Source organism: Uranotaenia lowii, chromosome 2 (assembly GCF_029784155.1).
Source record: "Uranotaenia lowii strain MFRU-FL chromosome 2, ASM2978415v1, whole genome shotgun sequence".
Classification (NCBI taxonomy): Eukaryota; Metazoa; Arthropoda; class Insecta; order Diptera; family Culicidae; genus Uranotaenia; species Uranotaenia lowii.
The window spans coordinates 216,363,217-216,381,227 of NC_073692.1; the positions used below are offsets into that span (position 1 = coordinate 216,363,217).

An 18,011-nucleotide genomic window follows, 5' to 3' on the forward strand; every position below is an offset into this window, starting at 1 on the left:
CTCGCTCGCTTATGCCATTTGCTGTGCACTGATGTCAAAACGATTCGGAACTGGAAAGGAAATGGAATTCTGCCATTGCATTGTGCAATTAAATTGAAGACACACCACCGAAATAACGTTGGCCATGTTTGCCCGGAGAACATTCGGGTATAGAAGTTTTAAGGTTCTTTGCCGGAACCAACAGGGTTGATCTCAAACTGGAGGTACCATTTTTGTAATCACAATCTTTTAAACAAATTATTGTACAAGCAAGGATTGAAATATTCGAAATTCAGATAATAAATTGGATTTGTTCACAAGAATTTCTTCCATTATCCTCCTTTATCCATCTTCAGTAAAAAATTTCTAAAGACTCGTTAATCTGATTCTCATAAATAATTGTAAAACCCAAAAGTTTTTAAATCAAGGTTTCGAAAGTTTGAGACCGACCCTGCGGCTTCCAAAGTGAAGGAAAGATAGAACAGCTAGCTAGATAATGGACATATAACTAGGTAAGGGTCATGGTTTCGGTAAAATTGTTATTTTTCCTTCCTGTGGCTGCATCAGCAAGGCCACAGCCTTGTTTGTTGATGTTGTTACCACTTCTTGGTTGTTGTTTCGTGTTCCGGAAGGACTAAAACGATTTACCCCCCTGCTAGAAATGGGACGCCGTCATTTCCACCGAAGCACCCATTCATTCTCGTCGTCGTTAGTCCTCGGAAAGTCACTAGGCCGAGTCGCGAAAACTTTCCTCAGAAACCGACCGACGGCGACGCCTGAACCTGTAGGCTGTAGCTAAAGCGTGAAAAGTATTAGGTCGGATTTCATTCAAACAACCAATCGTCATGGCGATATGGCTGTGATGTGAATATGTGGAGTCCTATGAATTTCCTTGCTTCGCTCGGCTGAATGGCACCATATCCATCTGACCACCACCAGCACCAGTTGTTGTCTTTCGGTCGTCTTCGTTCGGTCCTCAGGGCGCATGAGCATTGTTTTGATTGAAAAATTCACTTGCTCCGTTTGTTTGACTTCGTTTTCTTGCTATAGGAGTGCCTTTATGTAATACTGCATAGCATACGGTAACAAACTATGAAAATTGTGATCCTGATGGCATGGTTGCCATCGGGGTGTTTTATGTTTCCTTTCCTGAAATCAAATCTGTTTGTTTTAGCTCAAGACACTCTTCACTTAACATTGGTATAAACAATATTACTCGTTCAATTTTATAATTTCCATCCTCGGAACAAGATTCCGGAAGAGTTATAAATACTTCTGAACTAGAGTCCTTTTCCCGGGAATTCCCAGGAATTCCCAGGATTTCCCGGGTTTTCGGGAAAAATTGAATAAGGAAATTTCAACCCCCTACGGAAACAAATGAAACCAAACATATGTATATATTTGTTTTTTTCACATGTTTTCCATTCAAATATTAAAAATATTTATTATGATTTCTTTTTTGGCATAAACTTCTCAGCTTAGCTTAGCTCAGCTTAGTTGACTACTTATATCCACCTTAAATCATTGAATATATTTGATAAGATTGTTCAACTTACGAAAAACTTTCTATGGAGAAAAAGAAGGTGTTAATATGACATTAAATGTAAAAATATAAAAAAAAAATTATCATTGATTGCAAGAAATATTCTTACGTTATCATAAAATCCCTTTTTTATCTTTGCACACTTTTTTCAGTCATGTATTGATCTATTATTTTAACATTAGAAGCAAAATCATGATATTTTACACAAACTCACCTGGAAAAAAGCAATTGGAATCTGGTTGGAATCTCTCCATGAGTAGGCATCTCGAAGAACTTGACCTCTTAAATCCGGTTTTAAAATTAATTTTTTTTGTCCATCCGAACACATCTGTCACATTGCGTAAAACCCGGTTGCACATATTGTGAACTATGGAACTGCTCATTATTAGTTATTTGGTGGGTGTCTACTAGTCAAGAAACACTTTTTACCTGCCGGAGACGGATTTACTGCATACAGTGAGCAAAATAATAATAGCACCACTATGTGTTTTGCTTGTTAAAATATGAATGTTTGAAAATTACGAAAATTTTCTTCCACAGTTTGTTCTGAATTGCTTAACAAATAAATCAAGCATAAGTTTACTTTTTTTGGACGTAGCAATTGGCGTTGAGGACCAAAAATGTGAAAAAGGGGTGCGAAATAAGAATAGCACCACTTTAGTTTTTCAACAAAAACAAGATTATTTTTAAAAATTTACTGTGTAAAAGTGATTAATAATGCTTCTACGAATTATTGAATAGATAACTGCATTTTAAGGAGTTTTCCAGAATTTAAAAGGTTTTCAAAGGTATTAAAAGGGGTTTTAAGAAATGCTCCTTTAGCGTTAAGGAATTTGATCCTTTACAATTTGGGCCATAAAAAAATTGAGAAAAAATTAACAGTTCATGAGGTTTCAAGCTGAGAATGAAGAATTTCCGAAATTATTGTGCAAAATTATTTTTACCATGTCTTTGAATACCTGCAATTTTTTTTCAGTAACAAATTTAAAATATAATTTCAGTTGATTTGCTATCTTTTCAATGAAAACCCTGTTTTTTAAATCATCATCAGGATTTTAAATATGGAATTCATTTTCAATGAAAAATATTTTCGATAATCTTCCTATAAAACAAATTTCAGAGAATTCTATGTTTTTGGTGTATGTATTGTTTAACATTATAAATATTGCAGTTTTTTTTAAAGCTAAAATTCATACTAAAATGTGTACCAGCATATTATAAAAAAATACTCTAATTCAAAATATTGTCCCTCTTTAAAAAGATAAACCTTTTGCAAATTCTTTGATTAAACAGGGATCACTGTTAGGGAAAAAGCTAGTTTGTCATGGTTGAAATGTGGGTGGTATTAATTTTCCTTCAACACTTCACTCAATATATAGTTTTTTAACATTTATCGAATGCCTCATAGAAATAGGAGTTTCCTTATGAAATGTATAGGAGCATAGGAGGTGTAGGCAGGGCCGGATTAAGCCATCGGGGGGCCCGGGGCAATTTTTCTCGGGGGGCCCCTTTGATTCGATTTTTTTTCAAATGCTATCCCGGAGAATACAAAACATTTTTAAACGTGTAAAAGAACTGGGGATGAGCTCAGTATATTTTCTTCAAATAGCCATGTTTACTGCGTAGAAGATAGTTTCTAGTATCTTCAACCCTTATATCCCCAACTACAATTCTCTGATTCATGAAAATTCCCGGATAGATTTGAAACATAGAATAAAAAAATCAAAAAATAAACAAAATAATTGAATTCAAATTTTATAGATATACAGATATGAGAGTTTAAGAATTCAAAACTTAAAATCAGGTTATATTTACAAATACAATTCAGTGTCTCAAATCTAAATCATAAATTCAAATCAAGTTTTGAGAAACAAATTAAGAATTAAATTTAAAAAAAATCTAAGTTACAATCAGAGTCAAAGTAAAAATTGTATCAAATGTGAATTTTAATTCTTTGAAACACGAAAAAACGTTTTCATGAAATGTTTGATAACAATTTTTTTCATCTGATGAGAATCATATTCATTCTCATCAGATAACAAAAAAATAATTTTACAAATTGTTATTCTACACGTAACAAAATTTTTATTCCATACCCTCAAAGCCAAAGGAGTATAAGTGCAAAAATGATCGATTGAAATAAAATTCAGAATAGATATTAAATATTTAATACACAGAATGAGTAATAGTTGAAAACGTCAGATAAGGCATCCAAATAAGTGTAGTACCTTAAAAAAAGATCCTGAGTTCTCAAAATTTAGAAATACTATGAAACTGAACTTCAGTTTCTGAAGAAACAACACAAGACTTGACAATCTCTATTTATTGACTCTGGAAAAAAAAAGATTAAAAACATAAAAATATTCATGTTAAGAGAATCACTCAATAATATAAAAAACTCAACTGTTAGATCATTTTTATGATAATTTGAGAATAATCAGTTGGAAAATGATATGCTGAATTCAGTATATTTACTTAAGTTGATGATAAAATTTTTGATGCATCAGTTTAAAATGTTATCAATCGAATTTCAAGTCAAGGACAGAAAAGAGAGAAATTCAATAAAAAAAAACTCTGTATTATCGATTGGTGCAATTTAGGCAACTACAGTTTTTTTAAATTTTATTTTCACAAATAGGGAGAGAAAAGTGTATAGAATTTATAAACCAACGGAAGTTTCAATAATAATGATTGAAAAGTGAAAAGTTATAATGATACCGTAATCCGGGGGTATATTGATCACTTTTTCAATATTTTTCGATTATTTTTCTTGTTAAGCAGAATGTGGCATGTTTCATATTTTTAAAACCAGTTCTGGACTCTTATGAACGTAAAACATGGTTGCGGAAATTTATTTGACTGCTTTAAATTTGGTTTAAAAATCGATTTCGTCGCTGTTCAGGAATTAACGCTTTGGGGTTCTATGATCAGTCTTCATTTTGACGGTTTTAACGAATTTTCTTGATCATAAAGGATACAAAACACCTTCAACATTATTTACAAATACTAATTTCTCAATTTCACCTTGATTTTTATCGTTTTCTTTTAAAACATTTATAATGGAAAAAAGAACAATGATGCTGCATACATCTAGGGGCAAAAATTATAACGATTGCTTAATAGTTTTTCACATATTGCCCATATTGCCCATATTGCATTTGCATTTTTTTCTTCAAAGTCAATGATTTGATAGAATTCCTATCCCTTTGTCCAATAGGGGCTTACTCTTGGAAAATGTCCATCCTTTTAAAATATCAAAAATTTATCATTAAATGACTAAAAAAATAGCACTATAACTATACATATACAAAGAATAAAAGTTGATCTTTCACATTCAACCTGATAGTGTCCGGGTAAAATTCTGAAATGTCAATCATAAAGCTTCTCTGCTCTCTCTTAGCACTGTTGTCCAGTTTTGGCGACATTATTTGCTATCGAAGTGCAGTAACCATTACTTGGAATGTTGAAGTAATAATTAAGATTATTATTGTGTATGTAATGAAAATGAGAAGATTTTTTTTATTTGTTTTTCCTTTTCTGTACAGAATATCCTGACTGATAAATTTCGAAAAAAAAAATGAAAATTTTATGTTTTTTTAACTCTAATTTTTTTTCGAATTCAGTTTACATTATTTTTGTCCAGATTTTGGGTTGAAAATTTTGAAATTCAATATCACGTTTTTGATATTTTCAGCACGCGAAATGCGGGAGAACTCCTTCACTGCTTACTCTAGGGGGCCCCCTCAACTTATGTAAGAGAATAATTATTCTCGATATTATTTCACGGGTGCCCCTTTAGTTGTTATATTTCAAGTTTTCATTTCGATTTTCTAGTGTTGATTTCTTTTCATAGATTTTCAGAAATTAAACTAGTATGATTAAAGTTATGTTAAAACATTTTTTCCCTCGGGGGGCCCCCCTGAGCCGGGGGGCCCGGGGGCAATTGCCCCTTTTGCCCCCCCCCTTAATCCGGCCTTGGGTGTAGGAAAACATGATCGCACCATTTACCAAAATGGATCCTGATCTTTACCTTTCTCTTACTAACACAACCCCTTCCTTGGATACTTGAATATAGATTCGCAGACGTACAGACGGTTTCCATAGTTAGTGACACTAACTATTTCTGGTTCTGACTATTTCAAAATTATTATTGGATTATGCAGGAGCAAGAGGTTGCTAGTTGAACCTAAAGAGTATCAAACTAATATTCCTTCCTTTTCCCCAATTGACTACTAGGACGTGGCCGGCGCCGTTATTAATCATTAAATAAAGTGGAGAGCATCAGTTTTAAACATTGAGAATGCACTACTAATCCCAAGCGACATTCTTTTGGACTTTGTTCAAAATTGATGGCCTCGATTAATCACGGAGTAGCAACCATTGGCGATGTGGAACTTGTTCTGCTTAGCCACGCCAGCGATCGTGGAATTCGAAGTGCATGAATGAAAGATAGTTATGAAAAATTTCTCAATTAATTATTATTATAAGTGAAATTGTATTTTGTAGTACTTCGGGTTCAATGATTTAAGGTGAATATGAGTAGTCAAACAAGCTAAGCTAAGCTAAAACTAAAATTCATACTAAAATTGATTTGTTTTGACGGCTTTCTTAAAAAAAACTTATTCTTTGTTTAGATCAAATAAACTAATCCCACCAGGTTTTTTATTTACTAGTTAACTAGTTTCTTATTTTGTTACAAAATAAATTCTTATATAAATTTCTTAATTTTCCATTCTATATGAAAAACTTTAATGTAAAAGAACTTAAAAATGAGTATTCAAGTAGGTACATATATAGTAGATATAAAAAATCTTTTTAATGTGGATTATTCATGCGTTGTTTGAGCAAAAATATCATTGGAGAAAATTGGTCACCAACCCCCCATGAGGTGGTTCTTCCTACGGCCCTGGTTGTTGCTCACATAATTCAAAGTTTGAAATGATATTTATGTAGGAATTTAAAAACGTATGAAAAGTGTAAAAGTTCAAATATAGAAAAATATTGAATTGAACAATTGGAAAATATTAGTTTCAAATTGAACGATTAATCATTGTTTTCAAGGGAAATGGAGAAAATGTGATCACTCATAAAAACTGTTATTTTTTTCGCCAATTTTATTTGAAAGATTCATGTAACGACTTCCCGCACTTGATCAGAAAGATTAATGTTTAACTTGTGCCCTGTTTATGATTTAATCATGATATAAATAAATATTGATTGCTTTATAGTTTTGAAAATTTGAATAAGGAAAAATTGAAGAGAAATTTATAAATTATAAAGAGCTATTGAGTCAATCCTTGTTCATATTTGATACAAGAAAAAAATATTTTTTATGCCAGAAAAGGTGAAATTTTGTAAAACTGATTCACATAGACCCGTATTATTGTTTTGAATAGCTATTTAATCGATTTACATAAATTCTAACACTTTGAAATCGTCCACTGTCTACTATCAGATGCTTCCATTTTGGTTATGATTTTTGTGGTCTTCATAAATCGACCTTAAATTAGAAAAAGTCCTCAAAAATTACTGTTTCGCATCAAATATAACTCATCGTTTTGAATTCTCATTGAGAAGCTTTTGATTGATATGAATTCAGATATATTTATTGAAACAATAAAAATGCTTGGTTTTACAGACAACAACTGGTTCTGTGAAAAGTTCATAAAAAAAATTTCTAATAATTTCATGATTCTAATTTGATGAGAATCAATGAATATTTATTTTTAAAAATTATTTTCTGCTTGATTACTTTCATTTGCAATAGTAAGTGATAAATTAATTATAATGATACTGATAGGGTGACAAATTTAAATCATAGATTCCAATATATTGAGGACCAAATGTGAATTATATCGATATTTGCTTTAAGATGTTCGCCACACTAAATAAAATCATCAATTTTAGTATTAATATAACTAACCTAGAGGAATTTTGGGGCCCATACTTAATTTCAACAAAAATATTCATAAATAATTGAAATCTCTTCAGTTTTCCAGTATAAAGCTAAAACCCCGTTTTGGAAATTATGGAAAAAAAATAGAAAACTTAAAAAAATCGAATTTTTTTTAACTGTATGCCTATAATCTATAACAAAAAAGCTTTTCAATAATTTTTCCAACTTTTTTTGATTATTAACCAGCGTGTAGTGTTTTTGTGCAGGAAGAAAGCTTTTCTGCCTCGTAGAAATAAAGCGCGCCTGTTTATTAGTTAGTGGTTCATTTGTTAGTTAGATGAACCTGTCAGAAAAAAATATTTTTTATGACTTTATTAAAATTTTCGGATTGCGCTCTCACATTCATTACTTTCATGGAAACCCTTATCTTCACTTTTTTCAAATTCCAGATGGTCACTAAATTGTGTATACGATCACATTACATTACTAGGTAGCTTAACTGAAAATATCATCAATTTCCATCCATGCATTCAAAAGCTATTCACTAAATAAAGTTTTTCATTTGTTCGAATGCACTCCTTAGTAAACATGCGAAAATTTTAGTAAACATGTTGAAATCTTGTTGGTGGGCTGCACTTTTTTTTGGCGAAAACAAATCTGAGAAAGGAAAGAAAAAACGAATTTACGTGTTTAAAAACAGAATTCAACACGACTTTTTTAAATTCCCGATATTGAGAAGGTACATCACTAAATCTTTGTCATTTTTTAATTCTCTCAATTGTACTTCTTGGTGAACATTCGTTCTTAAAACTTTCCTGTTAAAACCGATGGCAATATTCGTCATCTCTACCATTTAAAAATCTTCTTACCTCAGTGATAAGTAAGAGTGTGAATAATATATATTCACAGAAATCACCGTTTTCTAAGCGTTGCACGTTGAATCGCTAGTTTACTTACTGTTATTTTTCCCCACAATTAAAACTTGTCCTAAAAACCTAGTTTTTTCTCCTACAAACGGTAAAAACTTTGTTTTTGAAATTGAAGTACTGCATTGGATCATTGCATTGAGATGTTGAGCAAGGTTGTCGAAATGACAGAAAAATCTTACGTTTCACATATTTCTAAGCAACTATCTTCAATGTAACATTCTTAATTCTAGATTTTTTTTTTCTAATTTTCATAATTTGAATTTTTATCTTATCTAGATATCATTGGGATAGGATTTCCAATGCTGTATTATGACTTATGCAATGTGGAATACGAATTATAAGTGAAATAACTCAAGTTATCGATGTTTGTTATAAATTTTCAAATTACTGAAAAAAGCATCAAAGAAAATCGTCCAAGACCTTTTGGGTTGAATCACAGAATTTTAGATATCTTTTGTTTTTATCAAGAACTAAAATTTTTGTCGTCATCTTTGTTGCATGCTGAGTGCTGTTCATGCTGATAGAAAATCTAAAATCGTTCACCTAGGCTTTATTATTAAACCATTGAAGAAAAGTATTATACATTGTAGAAAAAGTTAAGGCATACAAATTTGAAAAGGGCTTCGCAGTTCAATAGTTTAGAATATATACTGTATGTATATAACAAAAACCATTTTTGAAAGAAATCGACCGAAGGGGACCAAAGTTATTCATAAAAAACTGGATTTCATTGTTCCTCCCGAAAAAAATGTCTCAAAATCCCATACAAACTTTAGGCTCGTTGAGCGACCCCTTCCCGTGATCCGATCTGGCCCAAATTTGGCATGAAACCCTGTACTAGGCCTATGATCAATTTAAGCCCGCAGCGCATAACTTTTTCAAATGTTGGATCATTTGGGGCACTCTAATTTACAGCCATATAGTAATCCGGATCTATACGACTCTAAACTAGGGTTGCCATCCGTCCCGCAAAAGCGGGACATGTCTCGCTTTTTTGTTGAATGTCCCGCTGTCCCGCTTTTTTCTCAAAATGTCCCGCTTTTTTTCTTGCATAATTCATTACAGTAAGATTCTGATTTAGTTTAGGGTGCTTGGAGCACGATTTCAAAAATTTTCTCACTTGATGATAGAAATATGAAAATTGTTGTTTTCATATTTCGCACTATGTATCTGGTTTAGGATTCTTGAATTTCAGTTCGTATTTCATTAAAAATTTGATTCATAATATTTGTAACTCATATGCAATACATTTTTTTCCGAATGTGAAAAAAAACATACAATTAAGGCCATGATCATCTGGAATCCAGGCAGTTACAAACGTGTGTTTTTTAAAACCTTTTGAAAACCTTTGATCGAAAAACGTGAAAATTCTAGTGTGTCTCCTCATAATTCTGATCTAATTGAGCCAAAAAAAAATCAGAAAAAGTCACTGTTCATGAGTTTTCAAGCCGACAAAGAAAGATTTTCGAGGTGGTTGTGTAAAAATATTTTTACCATATCCTTTTTCATTGTAAATTTCTCAAATACACGTAATTCAGACATCTGAAAAAAATAAGCCAAGTAGTCCTTTTCATAACCAACACATCGCTGCCAAAATTTTGCATATCCGAAATCTAGGAATGTAGGTATTGCTGAAATGAAGTTCCCCTACTCTAAATGATCATAGCTTTAGAAATTATCCTGAGTTTTTGTTTCATGTTCAGATTCGAAATTCTTAAACTTAATTCTTTTGCAGAATCCAAAACTTCAAAATGGCAATCCAGAATTGAAAACTTTAAATTAAATTCATCATTCGAAGTTCATATTTTTATTCAGATTAAAAATATAAAAATGACATAATGAATTCAGATTGAAACCTAAAACATCAAATATAAAATACTGGATTAAAGATTGAGGGCTCTGAAAAAAGCTTCAATTCTTGGCTCGTATCAAAACATTCATCTGTAATCTGAATTCAAAATTCGTTTTTTAACATTCCAGAAATCGTATTGGAAACTCGGAAAAAAAAATCCCGAATTCAATTTCATAATTAGTAAACTTGATAATGTTTACTCATTCATGAGCTTAATATTAATTATGAATATTAATTCTGAATCCTGAACCTGAATTCATATTCCGGTTCAGAATTCAGATACAAAATAAACATTCAAAACTCAGATTACAAATTGCAAGAGATTGCACACTTATAATTTTGAGTGTTATTTCAATTTTAAAAATTTCAAGCTTTTAACCAAAGTCAGTTAGTTTTTATTTTAGAAAAAAAAACAACATCCACAGGATTTAATTTAGGGAATTCATTTTCACGAAAAGTATTTGCGGATGAAGAAAAATGTATCTTATATCCCGTAAAAAAATCTATTAGAACTAAATATTATTGCAGTTTTAGCAAAATTTCAAACTTAAACTTGAATTTGGATCGAGATTGCAAGTAGATTTAGATTGTTTTAGGAATAGAGTAAGATTTTTTTTAACAAATCGAATGTTTTCTTTTCTTAGGTTTTCAAATTATGGAACAAATTACCAAACATACAAATTTTTATACAAATTACACAAAGGTTTTTTACGCGGTATCAAATCTGCCGTTGACACGTACGACTCGAAGTATTTTATCTCAAATAACGAGTTAATCCGTGAGAACCATCTTCTAATATATAAAGATGAGTTGGACTATATATGTTTGTTTGTTTGTATGCACCTTATACAAATCCACACCGCTTAACCGATCAGCCTGAAATTTGGTACAGTTATGTATTTGAACCATGGTAAGGTTTTAGTAATAGTTTTGAGCCCCTCCCATCTAAGAAAAGGGACCCTCCCATACAACTTTCGTTTTTTCTCCCACGAACCAAAAGTCATGGCACCATTTTGGCGACCGATTTTCGTTTCCTTTGGCGGGGTTGTTTTCACCATCACCATGGGCTGGACATTAGCAGCAACCATCCAGCAGCTCATGTGCACTGGACAGCAAATCAAAGCTTGCTCAGAATTAAAAATTTGAAAAAGGAAATTTTGGCGGGTGTTTTTTCCTCATACTGTTCAAAGTACGTGGTACCGGTGGTATTAGATTGCAATAAATGAGCTTTCATTAAGGATTAAAAAAAACTAATTGCCCGTTAGAAATATATTGATAAGAACAGTGGTTTTCAAATCGGTCTCAACCGTCGCTGGGGGGCGTTGAGAATCTACTACAATATGCAGTGTGTAAAGTATGGATACAATAATTCATTTTCATTATGAATTGACTTCTTCAGTTGAATAACTATTTGGACTGAAAACTAATGTTCCATCTTTGATTTTTTTACATGTTACAGCTTTTCAAAGCCAACCATTTTCATATTTTTGGAATTCCTCATAGGGAATGAAAAATTTATTAAGCTGATGCTGGGATCTCAATACTTTGATTGAAGTGTAGGAATTTAATTTACAATAGGGATAAGACAGTTACACTTTCATTTTAAGGAAAAAGTTAAAACCAAAATTCAAGCTTCCTAAAAACGACACAGACAATTTATTCTAAAAACCTGGCAAAATCCAGCATTTGATGTCAAAATGTTCAACTCAATATCCGGGCAATATCCGGGCAAACTTGGCCAAAACCGCGGAATTACTCAGTAAAAATCAAAAAGAATACACTAGAATTTTTTTCATCAAACCACATCAGCAGGTTTTAAATTGTACATCAAGTTTTCAAACACAAATAATGATTATTTAGATAAAACTTGCTATTAAAAATTTCTTTTTGGACGTTAAAATGAAAAATTAAAATAATTCAATTTAAGTTTTATGTTACATTCTAAAAATGAAGTGAATAAATCTGGGCTTTTTCCAACGAAATTCGGGCAACTGGGCCAGACCGGACTTACCTGAAAGCTTGAGTCATATGTGCAGGCAAGTCCAGATAAATCCGGGCAACCTCTTAACCTTAGATTAAAATGTTTTTCGTGATAGAATGAATAAGCATTCAAGCAAACATAATCGTATAATGTAATAAACCTAATAAATAATCTAATAATCTAATAGATCATTTTTGTTTCAAGGGAAATTGTTTCAATTTTTTATCAGCAAACCTATTAACTATTATTTATTTAAAATATGAAAACGATGAACTTTTCTCCCCCTTTCTCCCAATTAAAACTTTAAGGAGACATGGCCAAACATGGTAAAATTTGTTATGATGATAAACAAAAATCCAAAATTTCAAAAAGTCAAACGAATCGTTTTGATTTATATTTTATGTGAACCCGAGCAAGGCCGGGTAAAATCAGCTAGTCTAATATATAAAGATGAGTTGGACTATATATGTTTGTTTGTATGCACCTTATGCAAATCCACACCGCTTGACCGATCAGCCTGAAATTTGGTACAGTTATGTGTTTGGACCATGGGAAGGTTTTAGTAATAGTTTCGAGCCCCTCCCACCTGAGAAAAGGGACCCTCCCAAAGAACTTTCGTTTTTATTCCCACGAACCAAAAGTCATGGCACCTGTTTTGCCAACCGATTTTCGTTTCCTTTGGCGGGGTTATTTTCACCATCACCATGGGCCGGGCATTAGAAACGACCATCCAGAGCTCACGTGTACTGGAAAGCAAATCAAAGCCTGCTAGCGATTTAAAAATTCATAGCGAAGTTTTTGGCGGGTTTTTTTCCTTCTACTGTTCAAAGCACGTGGTACTGGTACGAGGTATTTGATTGCAATAATGAGCCTTAATTAAGGATTAAAAAATACAATTACCCTGTTAGGAATATATTGACTAGAATTTCAGTGGTTTTCAAAGTGCTCTCTACCGCCACCCGGGGGCTTTGAGAGTCTAAAAGGATACACAGTGAGCTGAAAAGTGAACAGTGAATAACTATTTCAACTGGAGGCTGAAAAACTAATGAACAGCGTTTTCATAGACTCCAGCTTTTAAGAACCAACCATTTTCATATTTTAGGATTCCTTATAAAGAAAGAAAAAATAATAAGATTCAGAGTTATACTTTGAAGGCTGCAATTTCAATGCTTTGATAGCCGCCGGGAAATTTAAACGGGGGAGTAGAAATTTTATTAGATAATAAAATCTGAGGTTATAAGCTTTATACAGTTCTATTTCATTGACCAATTTATAACTTTTGATTTATTTTTGGCCATCAATGTGTTCAATTCTACCATCCAATTTGGAAAAAAATCGTTTGGTAATGCGAGTTCAAACAAATGATTAAAAAGAATTTTAACATTGATCATTCTTCAAAATAATAAACAGAATGATAGTGTCCGAGGATAAAAAACTTAAAAAGAACTCAAATAAGACCATTTCAATAACATTTAAATGGTAATTTCGGTTCAGAGATGATTTATTTTCGATAACTCAAAGAAACTTTTAGTAAAACATTCTACATTTAAGAAAAACTAATCATAAAACAGTGTTCAATTAAAAAGCGAAAAAAGCACACATACAATTGAAAACATGCAAAATGAGTCTAAAACATAGTTCCACAAGGTTCGGAAGTGTTTTCTGAAAATTTTTAAGTGAATAAAACTTAAATATACCATTTTACAAGTAGATCATCCATCTTGAAAAGTGGAATAATCTCCAAAAGAGATTTTCATCGAATGGAGGATGGGAAAGATAGAAAATTATTTTATCATTTGCATTTAAAAAATTAAAGGGCAAATCTATTCGAGCTTCTTAGAAAAAAACTGGGTTAAAAAAAAAGTTTTTCGTGATAGGGAAAGGGAAAGAAAATTATTTTGAAAATCTATTGATAATCCTCAAAACTATATGCTTCTTCAAAAAAAAAATTAAATCGATAAACACAGTGAAACAAAACATACGTGGCCAAACATGAGCCAAATTTCTTTAAATGACGAATATAAAGCTTCCAACATTTCAAAAAATCAAACAACTCATTTTGATTTATATTTTTTGTGAACCCGAGCAAGGCCGGGTAAAATAAGCTAGTAGAAAATAACGGTGGATATGGCAAAAAATTATGTAAATAGAAGTCATATAAATGGGCAAAAATTGGTTGGGCAAAATAATATCCCCAACCCTTCCGCGATCAAAATTGTTAAATATGCCCAAAATGTTAAGTTTAACACGAACCAAATGTTTGCCGTGCTGGAGCCAGATGCCCTTAACTTTGAAACGCTTCTCAAATACAAGAATGTCAACATCGGATGGGAACGGTGTAGGGTCACCGAATTCGTAAATGTTCGTCGTTGTTTTCAATGCTCTGAATATGGTCACATCGCATCCGCCTGCAGAAAACCAAAATGCTGTCCTAAGTGCAGTGAAGCCCACGACGTAACCGAATGCCAGTCAACGTTTGAAAAGTGCATAAATTGTGTACTTTTCAACACTCAGAACCACGAAAAACGAAACGTGATGCCTATCGACCACTCCGCATGGAGTGCTGCCTGCCCTACGTACCAGAGACAACTGAAATGGACGAAGCAGAAAACGGACTACTCAATGTAGCAACTAGCAGTACCAGTCGAATCTCCTGGTCTCCCAGGTAATGTGAGAACGAGTATATGTTTAGTCGAAGCCTCAGATTCCGCACCTTCCCTAAATGACCCTCAATTGCAGCTGCGAGGTTCAAGTGCGAGCAAATCCACCCGAGCCAGCACTCACTCTCCAACAACTAACGACCACGATACCCCAGCCCCGGACACTCCATCCTCGCCGAAATCTGCACCATCCGCTAACGGCCGAATCCAATCGGGTTCCATCAGTTTCTATTACCAGAATGTACGAGGACTCCGAACGAAGGTAGAAGAGTTCCTGTTGGCAATCGGTGACGATGAATATGACGTCATCGTTCTGACCGAAACGTGGCTTTGTGACTACATCAGCTCGCAACAACTCTTCGGTCACGAATATTCTGTTTTTCGCAACGATAGAGACGCAATATCCACCGGGAAGAAACTTGGTGGAGGAGTTTTGATAGCTGTCTCCAATAGGCTGATCTCACAACTTGTAGTAACTCACACGACCGGTCTCGAACAGCTGTGGGTGAAAATCGACGGCGAGCAACAGAACATCTGGGTAGGTGTCGTTTACTTAAGTCCTGATATTTCTAACTTAGAATCTCCTATGAGTTTGCACTTAGACACGCTGACGTCTGTAGTGAATTCCATGAATGAACACGATGCTCACGTTATGTTTGGTGATTATAACCAGCCTAACCTAGTATGGAATGCACATCCCGATGGGTTTATGTACTCAGATTCAACTAAATCTTCATTTTCGCAAGCAAGTACTCTTTTGCTTGACAGTATTTCGATGATTGATTTTCTACAAGTTAACTCGATCAGAAACTACAGTGGTCGCATTTTAGATCTGATTTTTGCTAATTGTATCGCATCTCAAAACTTGCAATTGTGGCGCGCTGCAGAATCACTGGTACCGGAAGATAAATACCACCCCGCTATTTCCGGGAAAATTGCCATTGCCCTCCTGTCACTTTCTACGAGCCGACGCTGGACCTTCCACTGAATTTTAAAAAGGCAGATTTTATTTCGTTGAATAATCTACTTCAGTCAATCGATTGGGACTTTTTACAAAACGCCGACTGCATCGACTCTGCGGTTTTGTGGTTCACGACGGTAATTAATGAATTCTTCCGTGACACAGTTCCCACCCGCCGCCCTCGTCCTAAGCCACCCTGGTCGAACCACCATCTTAGGACACTCAAACGCATGCGCGCTTCCGCTTTGAGACTTTTTTCGAACCATCGTAACCTGGAAACAAAACGTGCTTTCTCAAGAGCAAGCAATGAGTACAGAAGATACAATCGGGTGCTCTACGCGAAATATTTGACTTTTAAGCAACAAAGTCTGAGGGAAAATCCTAAGAGTTTCTGGAGCTTCGTTAACGAAAAAAAGAAAGAATCTGGGCTCCCATCGAAAATGCACCTTAATAACCAAATAGCCGATTCTGCCTTTGCTCAATGTGAGCTTTTTGCTGAGCATTTTTCTAGTGTCTTTGTTGAATCTTACATCGGACATGCGCAACTAGAAAAAGTGCTTGAAACTGTTCCTTCTGGAGTCGTTAACATGACGCTACCCGTTTACACTGAAAATGATATCTGCACTGCAATCGCCAAAATGAAATCCTCTGCATCACCGGGCCCGGATGGAATACCAACTCTGGTGCTTAAAAGATGTGCAAACAATTTATGCAGACCACTGACTTACTTAATCAATCTATCTCTGTCGACTGCCTGTTGCCCGACCCTTTGGAAAAAATCAGTCATGTTTCCCGCATTCAAAAAAGGAAACAAGCAGGATATAACGAACTACAGGGGAGTAACTTCGTTATGTGCAGGATCAAAACTCCTTGAAATTCTTGTATCGAAGGACTTAATGTACAGAGCAAAGACCTACATATCAGTAGACCAGCATGGGTTTTTCCCCGGAAGATCTATTAGCACAAATCTGACGCACTTTATATCTTTTTCTCTTAAATGCATCGAAAAAGGTTATCAAATCGATACCATTTACACCGATTTGAAAGCAGCCTTCGACCGCGTCAACCACAAGATTTTGCTAGCTAAGCTAGACAAATTAGGTGTAGCAGACGTTATAGTAAAGTGGATGAAATCATACCTAACCGGTAGAAGAGTATCAGTGAAAATTGGGTCTCATGAATCTAAGGAATTCCAGAACAACTCAGGTGTCCCACAGGGGAGCAACCTTGGTCCGCTTCTTTTCTCTATTTTTTTCAACGATATCCTGTTAGCACTTCCCGAAGAGTGTCGGCTGGCATATGCTGATGACCTAAAAATTTATTGCAAGATAAAAACGAGCACCGACTGTCAGGACTTACAACGATATATTAACAAATTCAGCGATTGGTGTAACATGAACTGCCTAGCTATCAGTATTCCAAAATGTGCTATCATTTCCTTCAGCCGCAAGACTAATACCATTAGCTGGCCCTACAACATATGCGAGTCACCCATTGAACGCTGCACGTCTTTCAAGGATTTAGGAGTTATTCTGGACGATAAACTCACATTTCGTGAACATTATTCGACCATCATTGCGAAAGCCAATAGAAACCTCGGCTTCATCACAAGAATTTCTAAGCAATTTCGTGACCCCTACTGTTTGCGATCCCTCTACTGTTCGTTAGTCCGTTCTATTCTGGAAACGGCCTCTGTCGTTTGGAGTCCAAATTCCAAGTTTTGGTCTAATAGAATCGAAGCCGTCCAACGCAGATTTATTAAATACGCTTTAAGATTTCTGCCATGGAATAACCCGTACGATCTCCCCAAGTATCATCAGAGATGCCAATTGCTTGGCATGGAAACCCTTCAGGAACGCCGTATAATAGCACGAGCCGTATTTGTGAAGAAAATTCTGGATTGCGAAGCCGATTGCCCCGCTTTGCTCCGACGAATAAACATCAACGTCAGTCCTCGGATATTAAGAGGCCGAGAGTTCATCCGTATTGATTTCCAACGAACGAATTATGGTCAAGGAGAACCGCTTCGAATGATGTGCAGAATCTTTAATTGGTTTTATGAAGATTATGATTTTGACACATCCACTGCTGCATATAAATCAAAAATTAGAAAATCTGTAAGATTACGAGAACTTATCTCTTTGATGAATAGTCTGATTTTTTGAATTGTTTAAACTATTTTCAATTGCTGTCATGGAGACATTAATGTC

General features: G+C 34.1%; 1 protein-coding gene across 1 annotated transcript in view; it reads left to right on the forward strand.

Annotated features, from left to right (window-relative positions):
* The window catches only part of LOC129748896 (serine-rich adhesin for platelets), a 316,501-nt gene that overhangs the window by 53,857 nt on the left and 244,633 nt on the right, over positions 1–18,011 (forward strand). The gene's annotated exons all lie outside the window — the stretch shown is intronic.